The 16,924-nt window shown below is 33.8% G+C and overlaps 1 protein-coding gene across 12 annotated transcripts in view; it reads right to left on the bottom strand.

The window, feature by feature from the left end:
* Positions 1-16,905, bottom strand: part of GPR174 (G protein-coupled receptor 174) — a 38,441-nt gene extending 21,536 nt beyond the window's left edge. For 6 of the 12 annotated variants that reach the window (XR_005650007.1, XR_005650005.1, XM_039849524.1 and 3 more), the window contains exons 1-2: positions 16,492-16,905; positions 7,474-7,565 (exon numbers count right to left, since the gene is read on the bottom strand). The gene's annotated coding sequence lies outside the window, so the exon portion shown is untranslated. Of the gene's footprint in view, positions 1-7,469; positions 7,566-16,491 lie in introns of all 12 variants that reach the window. The other 6 variants (XR_005650008.1, XR_005650006.1, XM_039849515.1 and 3 more) reach the window with 2 other exon arrangements.
* Positions 16,906-16,924: the final 19 nt, after the last annotated feature.

The raw sequence follows: 16,924 nt of genomic DNA, 5'->3' as shown, positions 1-16,924 counted from the left end.
TATATATAAAAGTATATATATATACTTTTATATATATACTTTCATTTTCATATATTATATATGAAAGTATATATATATACTTTCATTTTCATATATATGAAAGTATATATATATATGTATATGAAAGTATATATATATATATATATATATATACTTTCATATACATATATATATATGACATGCTTACCAGAGCTATTTAAAACCCAAAAGTAAAATGACAAAACATTAGAGCTAAAATAGTTCTTAAAATATTTAGTTTAACCTACGCATTTCAAAGAAGAAGTGGGGGCCCAAGGAAATTGACTTGCCCAAATTTACAGGACATTTAATGGAAGAGATAGAACAAGAATTCAAAACATCAAGACATCTCACTCTCAATTTAATATATATATATACTAAATTTATATATATATAATATAAAGTATATATATGTATATATATTATACTTAATATTATATATATATACTATATTATATATATATATATACTATATATATATATGTATATATATATAATATATTATATATATATATATATAATATTATATATATATATATATATACACTTTCATTTTCATATATTATTAGTGCACTATATGCAAGTGTTTTGTCAATAATGAGGTATAATTTGTAATTTCCAAGAACAGGAACTCTGAAGCCAGTCTTCCTGGATTCAAATTCAGGCTCTGCCACTGACTAGTTGTGTAACTTTGAGAAAGCTATTTAAACAGTTCTGTATGTCAATTGCCTCACCTGTCAACATGGGAATAATGGGTATAGCAGAATGAGAAGAGAGGGAGAAGGGAACAGGGAGCATATTCAAACAAATAGTCAACAAGAATTTCCAAAATCTATGGAAAGTGCTGGATCTTTTAATCCAAGAAGCAAACAGAATACCCAATTATCTCAATTCAAGAGGCCTTCTCCAAGACATATTATATTAAAATTGTCAAAAATTAATGACAAAGAAAAAATTATCAAGGCAGCCACGGAAAAGATGACAGTTACTTATAAAGGAAAACCCATTAGATTATCATCGGACTTCTCAGTGCAAACCTTACAAGCAATGAAGAAGTGGAAACAAATATTCAAACTATTAAAAAAAGTTACCATCTAAGAATAATATATCCAGAAAAGCTCTCCTTTAAATATGAAGAAGAAGACTTTCTAGACATACAAAAGCTGTCTAGGGAATTCTCCAACACAAGACCTGAATTACATACTGAAGGGGTCTTTCTACCTAAAACAAAAGGAAAAAATAATCCATAACTATGAGTAAGATGACTAATGGGCAGATAGACAGAAGCAGGAAAGTGAAACCCTTATCAAAAACAGGGTATTATAAGCTTAAATATCACATAATGGTTAAATGATAAAATACACTCTTAAAAGAAAAGATAACATTTACCGTAACTCAGAAACAAATGTTTAGCATATATAGTGATAATTTGAGATGACAAAAACAGAAAAGAGGAGGGAGTAAATATCCAAATTCGCAAAGACAAATGGAGATAAGGTGCACACAGAAGAAAATGTACAATTGTATATATATAATTATCTTTACATAAACTTAATGTTAACCACACTCCATATATCCAGAAGTGGGATACATGGCATAAAACATGAGCGAACAAAAGGAAAATCAATGAAACACCACCAAATTAAAATAACAGTCAGAAACATAAGGACAACAAAACAATGCAGAAAGCAAGCTACCAGGAAAAAAAGATAAAATGGCTAAAGAAAATCCTCATAGTTCAATAATCACCCTAAATTTAAATGGACTTAACTCACCAATAAAAAGGCACAGAGTAACAAATTGGTTCAAAAAAAAAAAAAAACCCACAACCATATGCTGCCTTCAAGAGACACATCTCAGCTGTAAGGACAAAAATAGAATCAAAGTGAAAGGGTAGAAAACGATACTCCAAGCAAATGGCATCCAGAGAAAAGTGGGTGTAGCTTTACTTATATCCTATGGAATAGACTTCAAAATAAAAAAAGGTAAAAAGAGACAATAATGAACACTTCATAATGATAAAGAGAGCCATACATCAAGAATATCTAACACTTATTAATATCTATTGCTCCCAATCAGGAAGCACCAAAACATATAAAGCATGTACTAACAGACCTAAAAGGGAAACGTGACAAAAACATAATCATAGTAGGGGACTTAAATACTCCACTGTCAGAGATGAATAGATCATCCAAACATAAAATCAATAAGGAAATAACATCCCTAAATGACACATTAGATCATTTGCACATAATCGACATTTACAGAGCCTTTCATCCCAAAACAACAAATTATACATTCTTCCCTAGTGCACATGGAATATTATCAAGGATAGACCATATGTTGTGACACAAAACTAGCCTTACCAAATTTAAGAAGACTGAAATCATACCGAGCATATTCTCTGATCACAATGCTTTGAAACTGGAGATGAACTATAAAATGAAAGCAGGAATAACCACAAATATGTGATGATTAAACAGCATGGAACTGAAGAATGACTGGATCAAAGAAGAAATAAAAGGAGAGATCAAGAGTTACATAGAAATAAATGAAAGTACAACATATCAAAACTTTGGGACACTGCAAAAGCATTAATAAGAAGAAAGTTCATATCATTACAGGCCTATCTCAAGAAAAAAGAATGAGTCCAAATAACCTAACATTACATCTTAAAAAACTAGAAAAAAAAGGAAAAAAATATCATATTGATAGAGGCTTTGTTCATCTCTCTTGCAACCAAATCAACATTGTGACAGAAACACAGAGCAAACAGCAAGGTAAGTCGCCTGGGATCTAGATGAACAGAAGCACTACAACTAGGGTGAGAAATAATTAATCAACCTGCAATGGTAGGAGGTAGGATGGAGTGAAGATACAAGGCTGCCTGGACCCAAGTGGCTGAGTGGGACAAAGACTACAGCAACAGCAGACTGCAACTGCAAACTCCTCTTAAAGGGGCCACGTCCATGAGCAGACTTTTGCAGTGACAGACCTGCTCACTCTGAGCACCAGCACTGGGTCAGCTGCTCAGAGGGGCAACAAGGACTTAAAGGGAGACCCTGAGATGTCAGAGTGAGAGCAGGAGCTGAGGCTACCTCCAGGGTAGAAGTGCCAGCAGTATCCATTGTTCCTATGTTGAGCCCTCTGCACCTTCCAGTGTGCGAACACAGTGCCGCCATAGCTGATACATCATCAACTACATAAAAAAGGTCATTCTTCCCAGAGGATTCCATGAAACTCTCCCCCAATTTTCTGCCCCACCCAAGCCACATCCAGGAGTGTCCTCCGTGAGTCCAGTGCTACTTGCTGAGCAGCGCTAAGACACACTGGTGGCAGCTGACCGCAGTTTGTGATGTGGCGTCTTGAGGCACCTATAAGCACAGCATCTGTGGATTGCTTGTTGAATCTTAACAGGTGGCCCCAGAGGGGCACAGGCTAAGGCTAAACTTAGCCTGAAGTTGAACCCCTCCCAGGACTTTGCCACTTTGACACTTACTTCACAAAGCTGCACTAATAATACTGGGAGACTTAAGAGCTTTGCTTAGTACATAGAAACAGACACAGAAAGGCAGCCAAAATAGGAAGACAAAGAAGCAGAAATCATATGAGAGAACAGAACAGAGATCCAGGAGTAATGGAGTCTAGCAGACGCAGAGTTCAAACCACTGGTTATAAAGATACTCAATGAATTTATGGGAAGTGTAGATGAATTCTCTGAGAACTTTAACAAAGAATTTTTTTAAAAAACATAAAAATGAAAATGGAAATCATAAAAGGGAACCAGCCAGAAATGAAGTACACATTAGCTGAGATGAAAAGTGTATTAGAGAGAATCAGCAGTGTGGATAACGAAGGTCGAACCACCAATATAGAGGATGGGGATGCCAAGGACACTCAATCAGAAAAGTAAGAATAAAAGAAGCCAAGAATATAATAATAATTTAAGGAGCCTATGAGACATAATGTAAAATGTAAAAATATCCATGTCATAGGGATACCTGAAGGAAAACAAAAAGTTGAAGAGCTATTTGAAGAAATAATGATGGAAATCCTCCATCATGTATCAAAAATATGTATCAAAAACAGGAATAAAAATAGTAATAACTACATTCCTATCAAGAAGTATCTCAAATGGAAAAGAATTAAGTGCTCCAACCAAGAGATAGAGTGGTCAAATGGATAAGGATACAAGCCCCCTACTACATATGCTGCCTACAAGATACTCACTTCAGATTAAAAGACACACACAGACTAAAAGGAAGGGGATGGAAAAAGATATTGCCTTGATAGACCTAGAGGGTATTGCACTGAATAAAATGAGTTGGATATAGAAAGAGAAATTTTTAATGATTTCATGTACATGCGGAATCTGAAAAACAAAATCAACAACAGCAACAAAAGCGGAAATAAACTCATAGATACAGAGAATATTTTGAGGGGTACTAAATAGGAGTAGGGTTAGAGGGACAGTGAAAAAGGCAAAGGGATTAAGAAGTACAAATAGTTACAAAATATAGAGGGAGATATAAAGTGTAGCATAAAGAAAATAGTTAATAATGTTGTAATAAATATGTAAGAGGGAAGAGGAGTACTAGATTTAGGGAGGTGATCACTTTGTGAGTTATATAGATCTCTAATCATTATACTGTACAATTGAAACTAATATATTATCGTATGCCAACTATAATTGAAGAAAAAACTCATTGAATTTTACAATGTAAATATGAGCAACTAATTTTCTATTATATTTCAATAAAGCCAAGCAAAAAGAAACTAGTTAAAGAGGAGCAAATGAAAGCCCAAAGTCAGCAGCAGAAAGGAAATCATTAAAATTAGAGCAGAATTGAATGAAATTGAGAACATAAAGATAATAGAAAAAAATTAATGCAACAAAGAGCTGGTTCATTAGAAGACTAATAAAATTTACAACCCCCTGATTAGACTCACTAAAGAAAAAAGAGAAAGGACACAAACAAAATCAGGAATGAAAGAGGAGAAGTTATGACAGATACTGCAAAAATGCAAAGCATCATAGAAGAATACTATGAAAAATTATATAACACTAAGTTTAATAATCTAGAAGAAATGAACAAGTTCTTAGAAATATATAAGCTTCCTAGACTGAATTGTGAAGAACTGGAAAATCTAAATAGACCAATCAGCAGTATAGAAATTGAAACAATCATCAAAAAACTCTTAATTGCCTCATCTACAATGAGATGTTAACAATACCTACCTCTGAGTATTTAATGAGTTAATATTTCTAAGTTTTTATAGTAAGTGCTATATAAATATATTAAATATCATTAGTAAATTCTTAGTATTTATAACAGTGTAAAATAACTATATGCATACATCAATGTCATGGCCAAAGACTGAATGCCAGCTAATGTCTTCAGGAGGAAATAATTTAAACAAATTACATAGATATTTTTACATACCTATTAATAAAAGGTTTTTATTGTTGTCATTTGTTTTGTTTTGTTTGTGTATTTGCTAGTAGTAGCGGTTCAGTATTTCTCTTTCTCTCTACCAAGACTGAGGTGGCATCTTGAATAGGAACTTTCATATCTATTAATAAATTCAAATGCATTTGAATTTCCTCTGGGTACTTTGAATTTCATATCACAACAGGGATTCAGGCTCAGTCAGCACTTTCATTTGTTAATACCTCCAAAGAAGGCATAGTATTCTGCTTGAGCCAACAGATAATTATGTTTCATAATAGTTATATCATTATCTGTATAAGCTACTCTACCTATTATTAATTACTAATTTGTGAGTGTTACAAGCATAATATGCTTCAACAGATGCCTGATTTTTTTCTCCTTGTCTCACTGAGCTTTCCAACTATACTCACCCTAATTACATCAGGAAAAAAGACTTTAGTCTTGAACAGATCATCTTTTCCTTTTTATTAGAAAATGTAACTAGAAAGAAAGGATGAAGTGGCTTCAATTTGGCTTCCAGATATACATAAACCCTTTTACTAAATATTTAAGTTAAATATGGACATATTCACATACAGAGAATATGTGCACTATAAGGAGTTGTATTAATTTTTAAAACCGTGATCTCCTGGTTAGGGATATAACTGAATGTGACTATTTTCTACATTTTTAAATGACCTATGCATTCATTTTACTAATGATTTTTTAACCTGAACTTAAGTATTAGACATGGTCCCTTACGATGGTTAGCTATCTAGGCTGGTGCTCCATTATACACTTCTTCTAAGAATAGACATCCATACAACAAAGCCAAAAAAAAAATTTATCTTCATAATCCGCATTTTTCAGATCTAAACTAAGACTCGGTGACTTTTTTTTACTTTATTTTTTTTCCAATGAGTATTTAACTTTTTTAATGTATAATTTATTTTTAAAAATTTTTATGCTGACATTGGTTAACAAATTCTAAGTTTCAGGTGTACAATTTAACAGTAAGGCATTTATATATATTGCATTGTATGTTCACCACCCATAGTTAGAATTCTTTCTGTCACCACATATTTGACCCTTTTACTCCATCTACCTCTCCCCTTCCCCCTCTTCCCCTAACTTCTAGTAACCACTAGTCTATTGTCCATGTCCATGAGACTCAGTGACTTTTTAGCTCACTAATCAGTGAATAAACACTTGCCGACTATTCACAGGATTCACCTACAACCACTGTAATCTTCCTTCTAAGCTGCATCCCCTTCCTTAATGCAGACATCTTTCTTTCCCTCTCTCTCTCTCTCTCTGTGTGTGTGTGTGTGTATATATATATATATATATATATATATATATATATATATATATGTACATATACATATATATGTACATATATATATACACATATATACACATATATACATATATATCTATATATGTGTATATACATATATATACACACACATACACACATATATATATATTTATATATGTATTTGCATATACGTTCTTTTAAAAGTTTGCCATTGAAATCGTTTGTATAATCTGTACATAGACTTACTTTCAAAATGGAAATAAAGGATTAAGGTGAGGCGAGTGAAAAACTTAAGGAGTTGCCAAATAACTCAATAATCAAAATACATAATATTTTAGTGCAATATTTTTTAAATTAAATGCAAATCCATGATGGACATAATATAAAAACAAGTAAAGACAAGATTGGTATAACATTTTTCCTTTGCCTCAGGCTCAAATATGACTCATAAGGCACTATTAAAAAGAATATCACATTCTACCAAATATTGAGAAACCACAGCCTTTTGCATTCTATAAAATTACATTTATAGAATGTGAGAACCTGGCCATCACCTACTTAGTAATCTATCAAGTGGACAAGTAAATGTGGAACAAGTTACTAGTAAAGGTTCTTAGTACCTGCCCAGGGCTCACAGAGTGAAAGAGTGCTCTTTAAGGGATGATGCTAAAACAGAAGTCAAGACTATATTTGAGTACCTACTGTTTTCTCCAGGGCTGGCGAAATTCTTTAATCAGAGCAATAGGGTCTCCCGAGAAGCCATGGGAAATCTGGCTGGATTAATTTATTCATGCCTGAAAATAACATAGAACAGTGACCAAGTGCCGCTTGAAGAAGATGCTCACAGAGGGCTAAGAAACTACAACAGGTGGAAGCTGAGACCCCCCAAAATGGATTACTATGTGCAAAAGAGAGTATGGAGAGAGTCACAATTAGCCCTTGGTGGTAGCAAAATGGAGTGAGTGGGAATCTTTTTACCATTTGGCATTTCTTTTTGTCTTGGCAGCCTTTGGAATGGGTGAGAGAAGTTAGGAATGTCAGGACCAGGGTTCGCAAGTCACTCCCAACTATGATAAGCTATCTTAGAAAAATCCTACAGCTTCTAGTCAAACTCATAACACAGTTAGGGGACATAAGCTGACTTTTTTCTCAATTGAGAATCTTTTCTGAGTTCTCATGACCATAATTGTTTCATTGGTTAGTGAATACATATTGAGAGAGATTCAGCTGGCCACTGGATATCAGCACAGCAAGTGCTCAATGATAAATTATCTGCTACACAAAACTGCTTAACAAGTATCCTCGGAATGCTTGCAGATGGTTTCCTATGAGGGGTAGTTTAGGAGCATCAAAAACCACACCTCTTTTCTCTCTACTCCACTTTACCCAATGATCTCTTGCCCAGGCTTGCCACCTTGCCTGAAATATTCCATTATAAATACAATACTTTAAGGTACTCTGTCTCCAAGAATCTCTAATAAAATGAAAATACAAGGAGGATTTTTACATTAACTCATTAACTGTAATCAATCAGATAAGCTAGTTTTCACCTTAGGAAGTAAGTGGGATGAAATACAAAGAGAGATGCATTTTACTTAGTAGCATAAGGGAAATAAAGGAACTTAAAGGGGGCAGACTTAGGCAGTGTGATGTAGTAGAACCACTTGAAATGCCATCTTGTATAATAAATGTTGTCAGGGAATTCTACAAAGAGGAGAGGGCAGATAAGATAGAAGATAAGCAATCAACATAACAGCTTTTATCTAAACAAACATACTTCAAGCTAGTCCTTTAAAACAATCTTCATTTTAAGGCACTTCATCTATTCTATTTTATGGGCAAGTGTCAGACTAGATATCAAAAATGAGTTTTGGTTTTGAGGTCATGTTATCAAATTCTTCTAAAACAACCATATACTCTAAAGCTATTCTGTTTTACTTGCTGGCATTTTCAACTCCCAAGACCAGCCACTTAAGCTGATATAAGGCCAGGTGTAGGAGAAGGAGCACTGGTTAGAGACATAGGCTTCGAATCCTGGCCTTATCATTAATTAGTAGTGTTACCTTGGGAAAGTCCCTTCTATCTCTGGACATCAGTCTTTCATATGCAAAATGAAGGAGTTGGACTAAGTTATCCCTCGGTTTCTTTGGGTCCTGACAGTCTAAGTCTAGTAAAAAGTTTGAACTGGTAGGCCCATTTCTAGATAAAATTTGGAAAATATATGAAGAAATTCTGTGTGCTTCCTTTCTAGTAATTCATCACTGCAAATCCAACCAAGAGTTCTCACAGCACAACCCTAACTGTCCAGTAGCCATATCCAATCCACAATTCACAGTCTTAAGCAGCCTTTCTTGGTTGGTACAGATATGTTTCTGTCATGTCCCCATCAAAACATTCCTTAGGACTTATAAATATAGCTCTACCTTCCCTTCTTATGATTGGTGTGTAGCATCAATTTTGTATAATTTTCTCTCCAATTCTGGTGCTGTATAGCCAACATAGAGTGCAATAGGAGGCCAGTAGACAACTATACACGTAAATCAATCTATTTCTCCAGACCTATATAGAAGAGTCTTTATGTACACCTTTATTTCTGAGCCCTTTCCTTATGTTAATTTTGACTTGCATCTAAAACCACATGTTCTGTCCTAGTCTCTGATATAGCCTTATATCTGGAATTCAGAACCTTTGCTCTAACCTTAGCTTAACATAGATTAGATTGAGAATAAGAAAGCATATCTTTTGCAAAAGCTCTAATATGATTTCCTTTTCGCATCACATCAACTTAGTGTGAATGGGAATGGTGTCCCTCTGTTTAAGGCAAAAAAAAATGTGAAATCACATAACTTCTTCTAAATCGCTATTGTATAATCAGATTTAATATGTCCTACTTTATCCTCCCCAAGTAAATAAGCTCCATGAGAGCAAAGGCTATATCTTATATGACTCCTGTTATTACCCACACTACACTGGAAAAATAGTAAACATGTCATAGATATTGGCTAAAAAGAATTGAATTATTTCATCTATTCTTTCCATGATCTCTTTTTTATCCATTTTATTCTGTATTTTATGTGTTTTATCCTCCCTCCCCATTTCCTGTCACTCAGCCTAAATCTAATAATAACAAAACCTATTTTTAAATTGGTGAATCTTGACTTCTTCTATTATGAACTCTCTTGATTCTCAAATAGAAGACAAAATAGTGAGATGTGGTTTTATCATATAGAGACAGCATAGCATGATGGAAACATCTTTGGCAATGAACAGAATTGGGTTTGAAAGTTAACCAAGACAGTTGAACAAATTTGGGAAAGTTATTAATTTCTTTAACATTGGTTTCCTCATCTATGAAATGGGAAAATAATAGATTTATTGCGAAAATATAAGAGATCTTGCTCAATGCTTAGTATATCATAAATTTGCAATAAATAAGAATCATTATTTTTAATGATAGAAAACTCAAAATCAAAGTTAGAGTCAGTATTAGACATGCTTCAAAAACCCGGTGAATCCTAAACTCTCTGTAGCTGCTTAGATACTTAAAAGTTTTTTTCTGAGTCATTTCTAGGATGATTCTCAGTTTAGAATAGGACATAAGTTCTTTGGAGGAGAAAATCAACAGCTCAGGGATGCTCTGAACCCAGTGTTGATCCTTAGTTCATGTGAAGAATTTGGCTCCGGTTTGAAGTTCACAGCTTGAGCTTTGAGGAGAATTTGGGAGCAACTAAATGTGCTTCTAAACCCTTAAATCACACTGGAGAATTCTGATTATTTTCCCTTTGCTATAAAAACCAGACTGGCCTCCCAGAGCAGTGAGAATAGAACAAGGCCAAGGCTTAGAATTCTCCATGAAGAAAATGATATCAGCATGCTTAGGAGTGAGACTGAACAAATCAAAACTAATTTACCTTCTAAAATAAAATTTTAAAACAAAATAATTCCATACCCACAAAAAGGTTAAGTAAAATACAGTTTATTTTTAACACATTTTTAATATGAAAATAATTTCATATTTTTAATAAACATGCTGAAATTTACAGAAAAAAAGGTAATGAACTGATCACCACTTCCTGAAGTACTTTATATTCTTTGATCCAATATGACAAGGGGGTTAAAGCATGAAAATATTATTGGATTAGACTTAAAATTTCCAAAGCAATATCATACAGTCTTTGGAAGGGAGTATATTAGGGTGGTTCACCATTAATTTTCATTTCATATGTATCCAAAATTTTTCCAAGAATTTCCCAAATGTATCACTAAAATGAAAAGTCTGGGAAAAAGACTGCATCTCTATCCGATGTATCAAAGACACCCACATATTAGAGATTCCACAGCATTTGGAGAGGAGTCAGCATAATTAACCATCATGCCCATATGCTTTAGATATTGGTTCAACTTAGGTTTCTACTCCAGTTATATATGTTTGGCCCAAGTTCCAGTAAGGGAGTAACTTACAACCCAGTATAATAAACCTTAATATCTCTTCTCTATTGGATCATGTTACAGGGATTTTCAGATTTACTGATTCCCAGAGGTCAGGCAGTTTTAAATTTCCTGAGTGATGTTTTTCCCCTAGGAAACACTTGAACAGATACACAGATGATATTTTTCAATGTGAAATTCTTACAACTTTAACTTAAAAAACAAAATGGTTATTAAAAAGTACTTCTATGTCAAATATGATCCAGGTCATACTCTCTGAATTCTGAGAAACAACACTGTTCTCTCTGCAGATTGCAAAATGTCTTCATAGTGCTTTGCTTAATTAAATTTCATGGTCCAAAATTGAGGGAAGTTTACTGTATCTTACATGACCACAAGGATCTTTCAGCAAATGGCCAGACCAAAGCTGACTAGCCTAAAATCTAATAGATGATTCCCCACTTTGGGTAATTCAGGCCCCATATCTTATTTCCCTGATCAATCTGGATTGGTTATATAGACTGACCACTTCATAGTCTGTCATATTCATACTCTGCTTCAGCACGGTAGCTCACCATCAGGGTAGCTTTATTATATCCATTGATGTAAAATTCACCAAGAGTCATTTTTTTTTCTTTTTAGTTCTGTTAAGCTTTGGGAAGCCATAGACTTTCAGTAGGAAAGGCATTACTGTACCAGATGCTTCAATATGGGCTGTGCCTGCTTTTGGGAAAAACCACATATTTCTATTGTTAGTGGTTCTTCAGAGAGACTAATGCTAGTTGAAATAACTAAACTTTCCTTTATTATATCAAATTAGTTTTATGAGTTATTAAAAATCAATACCCCCTAGTTTTAACTCTCACATTCTTAGAAAACAAGAGCCTAGTACTTTCATAATTAAAAGATGTTAGGATAAAGGGAAATTAGTTTTAAAAAATATTTTAAAATAACAACAAACTAATCAAATCCCGATCAAAAATGGACTCAGGAAGATAGGAAGATGCTATTATTATTATTATGAGAATGTGGGAAGAAAAGGCCAAAAACTATATCTTTAAAATATTAAATGTATAAAATCTTTAGTACAAAAATTAATAACGACCTGGAAAATATAGGTCCCTACAACTCAAGCCAAAAGAAATATTTCAAGAGAACAATACGGTGCTTACTGAAGAAAAGTTTGTTTATTGGACCTGGGTTATACTCTTTCTTTATCTACATTAACTAAATTATTTGGATAATCGTTTATTTATTTGTTTACTGTGAGAGGCATACGTAAACATAATTTTATATCTTAGAGCAATTCTGATAAAATTATATTATAAAACTTATCTAGCTCTTTCATATCATTGTGTTTAAAGATATCACCAGCTTTTTACTTTAGATTCTTTACAAGTATGTCTAATGCATATCTTTGATTCTTTAATATGCACATTATATGCCAAATTGCCAAATGTGCATTAGTCTCAACCACTTCCATTTCCTGGGAAGAACAGAAAGAAAGAGCTCTCCAACTTTTTATAGTTAATTTAGGACAGAAATCGTTTCTGTAGTTTAGAGCCACTGTCTTATTATTTAATTTGCCTCTGTAATCAGGGTGGTTTTATCATATCTATTGATGTTACATTAATCACGAAAACCAAGAAAACATTTCTTTTTGCAGTTTTAGAATAGAATGGCTTAAAAACATGTCTAACCAATGTACTGTATACTTGAAATTAATAATAAAATTAAAAAACTTCTGATAAATAATAGATCACTGTCCTTTACATGTCATTTATTTTTCAGCATACCATTTGGTCTGACATTTCAAAAGTAGCCACACAGGATAACACATTTTTAGTTTTAAAGAACAAACTCAAAGGCCAGCTTGTGTCACTTAAAAATATTAAATACTTCAAACAGTAAATAAGTATCATTGCTGTTACCTTATAAATAACTTGTAAAAATTATTTTATCATATAAAAATAAGTCATCAGCTTACAAGAAATATCTGGTAACATGTTATTGGCTTATGAGATATATCCGAATCTGATCTGCCAAGTAAAGCTGAAAAGAATCTTAGCTAATTGATTATAATTATAACAATATTAAAGCCTTTCGTCTGTTACTGAGAATGAGAAAAAATCCTTGCCATTATCTGCCATAAATAGTGTGGGATGGAACAAAAGCTTTTGGTAGAAACAAATATAGTGTCAAGAAGCAATGAAGGAGTTAAGGGATTTTAGACTTGGTGGCAGACATTTGTATATATTTTCAGTACCTGGTGAGATAGTAATTATTCTGTCCAAGATACAACTGAGCCTGAATGGACAGCCTTGATTCATGCTTTCAGCACAAGTCATGCTTCTATGTGACCCGCACTGAGAATGGCTAATGATTTAAATATTGGTTTCCTCAGTAGGTATTCAGAGTGGTGAAGTTTCTGGCCCATACCCAAGTCTCCAGAGTCTATACAGACTTGATTTTGGTTAATACCCCACATTTCTGATTATTTCTCAGGAACTCTGCCTGCATCCTAATGCAGCCATTATTACAAATGAAAGTAATGTCTCTGAAGCACACTCTCCACTCCCAATTGCCTTCCAATGACTATACCAAGAAAACCCACTTTAATTTTCTAATCCCAGGTATCACTCTGTCATATGATAAACATTAGAAATAGTCAAGCCACTAAGTGCTGCATCCTCTTAAGGATTCACACACCACCAATTATTATATATTTAGCTTCCTCACTCTTTTCCCTAAGCTTGATATGCCCGTTTTTGCCAGGCAGATATCCTGTAATCTTGACTGTCTTCTCAAGTCTGGAATCTCCGACACCTCAAGACTTCCTGAATATTCTCTCTTATCTTATAGCTTGGCCAAACTGTTGCCTTGGCACTCAGTATAGCACATAAGCATCTAATACATAGCCAGGTCTATGTCAGTGTTGTATTATAGCACTTAGTGTGTATTGATTTGCATTTCGGGATTTTTTTCTGTGGGCACAGTAGAAATAATTCTCACCTATCCTTGCAAGAAAACAGTGGTAAAGCCCCCAAATCAAGGTTTGCTACATTATCAACACCCTTGGGAGAAGCCTGAAGTGTGCCTCTAGTATTGAGAGTTTCTCGAGTGATTTCAAAATGACATATTTTAACATTTCCCAATGAATAATGCATGTGTCTCTTAATCTTCAAGCCTTGTTAGGCAATAAAGAAAGTAAAAGAAGCACTGGGCAAGACATCAAGAGACCTAGGTTCTGGCCTTTTCTCTGCCAAAGACTCATAGAGGTACTTGACTCAGTCACTTCAACTCTGTGAGCCTCAGTTTATCCAACTGTAAAATGCAAACTGTCAATCTATGTTATTTCCCAAAGCATAAAAGAATCTCAGATGTTTATCATTGCTCCTGCAAGACTATTTGAATCTGTTTTTGGTCATTTCTTATTCTCTGGCAATGGTTCTGGAGACTGACTCTCAAGGCCTATGGAACAAAAGGAAGACTTTTGGCAGGTCACTTTAACAGGCAAGGAAAACGGGACTATCGGTGGTCCTTCTTCTCAGAAACAGGTAAGGGTCAGAAGAAGGAGTTAAATTCTCTTTCTGGTTCAGGGCATCTGATTGATGCCAAAATTCTCTATGAGAGTAAGACATTCTTCTTTCTCCTCTTCACTTCTCTTAGCTAGTGCAAAGAGGGATAATCGAATTCATTCATTCCTAAGGGTCTCTAGGTGTAAATTCAGTGAAGTTTTTGGAGGAGTCAATGTACTACTTTGTGTTTATTTACATTTACAATATTCAGGACCATATTGCATTACCCCCAAGTGAATAGATAAACTAGATGGCTCCTGTCTCACAGAAATATTGCTGCAAACATATAGCAAGGTAGAGCAGTGGATATGTTCACAAGCACAAAGAACATTTTCTGTAATTTAAGAAAGATCCCTCCTCTGACACAAACTTCATAGAGGATAGCTTTTATGTGATCCAAATATTTGCTGGTGTGGCTGGTAAAATCTTTCCCTGGGCTGAAACACTTGAATTATATCTATAATATTGATGCTTTTGCTACCATACTTGAGATTTACAGTAGCTGCAGGGAAGAAATATTCCTTGCTGAATGATCCAAATCTCTCTAACAAATAGTAATTGAATAATTGAATAAATTATTTAATAAAATTGAATCAAATTATAACTTTATTTTTCCCCTGGAGAGATTAGAGCAGTATAAAAGGAAGTTCATGCACACCACCGTTGGCAGCAGAGAAAGGAGTAGGAAAGTCATTTGAGATTTAATCCTGGGTCATGTTTGCACCATGGAAATACATACTTTCTCCTTTCTTTTCTTTTAATCTCTAAATACAGCTCTTAGCAGTTACGTGCCATTAATAGTCTCATCGTCTGATTTAAAGTTAGAAGGAAACTTTCTTAATATTTTCTCTTTGAGCACAAAAGAGAAACAACATGGAAACCAGAAACAACTTTACTTATATTTTGTTAAAATAAGCTAAGTCAGTTATAAGTATCTAAAAATGTAAATTTAATCCAAAATTATTTTATCCATTCGTTGATATTTTAAGATACAGATTATTTATTATGAAAGATATAGTTTACCTATGAGAAACAGAGCAATTGTGCCTGTTGTCTTTTTTATTTCCTCTCTCTCTTTCCACAAATGTGTTTTTTCTTTTTTTCAGATTGCTTTCTTTGAAAGCAGAACCTCTACAGTTAACATTAATCACAATTCAATTTTACAGTAAAAATATATAACTTATATAAGTTGATAGGAACATGCATTCATGTTGGTAAAGATCCTGAGACATAAAAATATCTTATTTTTAAATCATAGCTCATTTTGAAATAACATAAATTTAACCATTTTAATCATCCAGAAATAAAAATATTGTCTCTAAAGAGTTATAGCAAAAGGTAGATAAAAAGCATTCTACATATTCATGCAAATAACTCTACTTAACAGGGTTTGTTGAATTACAAATGTTCACAGGGCTATTTTATTAAATATCAATTGAGTGAAACACATTATTAAAAACCTCTCCATGTCAAACATACATTTCTCTGAATTCAAAGTTGCCTGCCCCCAACCTCAGGCAGCCAACCATATAATTATTTCTGTTTGTGCAAATACCAAGGAAATGACATAGGAGGATGGTCCAGGTTCATTATATTCATATCACCCTTAGATCTGACAGGTTACCCAGAACCTGGTGTGAAGAGGCCAATTCCAGATATTAAAGGTGAAAGGCACAGATAAGAGCTAATTATGCATTTAAAAACCGGAGCCTACCGTTTCAGTTTCTTTCTGTTTTCTCCAGAGATCTCCAAAAGTTCGTGTGACAGCCACTGCAACAAGGACACTACTGATCTGTGCATCAATTCCGGCACTTTGTTCTGAGAATAATCAATCCAATCTCCCTTTACTACCAGAAATAAAAGGAAAGAAAGAGAAAAGGAAAGGAGAGAGGGGAAAAAAGAGAAAAAAGAAAGAAAGGATGAAGGAAGGGAGGGAAAGAGGGAGCAAGGAAAGAGTAAAAGAAAACAAAACCAAAAAGAAAGCCTAAAGAAACGTGAAGAAAACAAAAGAAAAAAAAAGAAAAAAATCTCAAATTCTCAGCATTACCTAACCACTACCATTTTTGAAAACATGGTAGTGAGATGTCAGAGTAAAATATGCAAGCCACTTTGTGCACACTGAACATTTCCGTTTTCCAGAAGGCAGC

Source organism: Pteropus medius, unplaced genomic scaffold (assembly GCF_902729225.1).
Source record: "Pteropus medius unplaced genomic scaffold, Ma_sr-lr_union100, whole genome shotgun sequence".
Classification (NCBI taxonomy): Eukaryota; Metazoa; Chordata; class Mammalia; order Chiroptera; family Pteropodidae; genus Pteropus; species Pteropus medius.
The sequence above is the reverse complement of the archived record's forward strand: the minus strand, read 5'-3'. Positions and strand labels throughout refer to the sequence as shown.